Source organism: Myotis brandtii, unplaced genomic scaffold (genome assembly GCF_000412655.1).
Source record: "Myotis brandtii unplaced genomic scaffold, ASM41265v1 scaffold517, whole genome shotgun sequence".
NCBI lineage: Eukaryota > Metazoa > Chordata > Mammalia > Chiroptera > Vespertilionidae > Myotis > Myotis brandtii.
Genome location: NW_005369706.1, coordinates 111282 through 113169, shown reverse-complemented (window position 1 = coordinate 113169; position 1888 = coordinate 111282).

Genomic DNA, 1888 nt, shown 5'->3' with positions numbered 1-1888 from the left:
CCGCGGGGCGTGTGTGAGGCGGGGCTGCTGTGCGGGCGGCGGAGGCTCCCTCCCCGCTGAGGAATCCGCATATCTTACTGCCTTGGGCTTTGTGCATCCCTGTTTGACCTTCGTGAACTCTGACTCAGTGACCGCAGTCGCCTCAGGAGCGACTGGGAGGTTTGCCCTAGGCTCTCCGCTGTAGGCCCGTCCCCACCCAGGTTCCTGGTGGTTTCGGGGTAAGTTCTTGGCAGGGAGGGTCTTTTAGAGGAAGCCGTGTGTTGTCGTGGGAAGAGCTAAACAGCAATGCTGCCTGGACCGCTTGATGTTCATCCAGTCGCTTCACCCCCGAGAGCAGAATGTCCTCTGATAAAGGAAGGGGTTGGCCGAGGGCCGATCGCCAAGCTCCCCAGCAGCGCCAGCCTTTCACTCAGTTCCTAGGAAAAGGCTGTGTGAAAGGTCTAGAGAACTTCAGGGCGGCCAGCACTTGGTCCTCTTGTCCCCAAACTCTTGCCCCAGTTTCCTGGGACTGAAGAATAGTGTCCTTTCCTTTTCTTGCACCCCAAGTGTGGTAAGGTTTCAGACTACAGGTTTTCTGAAGCTTTTCGGAATTCATGCAGTACTGTTAAGAGGTGTGTGGTGGGAGACACCTGTATTTACATGCCTTAAAGCAATTAAGAAAAAAATTTTAAAAGAGAAATGTCCAATAGCAGATGATGGATAGACCACTCAGTTGTTCCCTCTTCCTTCAAGTATCCAGCCTAGACTGATTCCTGGATAGGTATGAAGCATCGAGACTCTAGCAAAACTGGCAGTCAGAATGGGAATGTAAAAGAGTGTGCAATCCTATATAATAAAAGGCTAATATGCAAATAAACCAAACGGCAGAACAGCTGGAACAACCGAACAACTGGTCACTGTGACGTGCACTGACCACCAGGGGGCCTGCGCAGAACATGGTGGGCATTGGCCGTGGTGGGATGGTGCAGCAGGTGAGCGGAGCTCCAGACCAAGGTGGGGTGCCAGTCACTGTCATCGGGGCCAGACTCTGGAGGTTACTGAAAATTCTTTGCTCCCAGGCCCCGCTTGCACCCACAGCTGGTGCCAGAGCCACCGCTCGAACCTGCTGCCGGTGCCTGGTGCTGGTCCTGATCTCTCAGCACCATCACCATCAGCGGGTGCGAGCTGCGGCTGCTGGCCCTGATCACCTCTGAGGGCTTCACCTCCCCCTGCTCCTGAGGGGCGATCAGGGCAGCAGCTGCCACTCACATCCACTGCTGGTGCCAGCCCCAGTCGCTTCATGCCTTCAGTGGGTGCAAACAGGGCTGGTGCTGTCAGCACATGGGCGTGGTGGCAGTGGGAGCAGGGCTGCCAACAGACTGGGGACCGAAGGCCATGGTGGGAGGGGCCAGGTGGGGGCATGGAGGATGGGCCGAGACCCGCCCCTGTGCCCACCGAGGCCCAGTTTCTTTCAGTGTGCACGAATTCATGCACTGGGCCCCTAGTATCAATATAAGATGGTAGTCCAGAAAATGCATTCCCTTGCATGTGGAGTTACCTCAGTATATGCCCCACCCCCTGCAAGTTAAAACACACATACACACACACACACACGCCAATTATGGCCCTTATTCACCAAGAAACCTAACCTGTGTCAGAGTTTTGGACTTAGATTTGAATCTTGACTTAGCCACTTACCAACTCAGGCAAATTACTTGCTCTCCCAAAGCCTCCCTTACTGTACACACAGTTGGCTTTTACCAGTTTGCAAGGCTGATTGCTAAATTTTCATGGATTTTATGAGCCAGGTATTAAGCATAACCACTATTAAAAATCAAATTTTATAAATTTACAGTTAAATATGTGAAGAACAGGTAAACATTCAAAACTCATCATTTATATTTTTTAA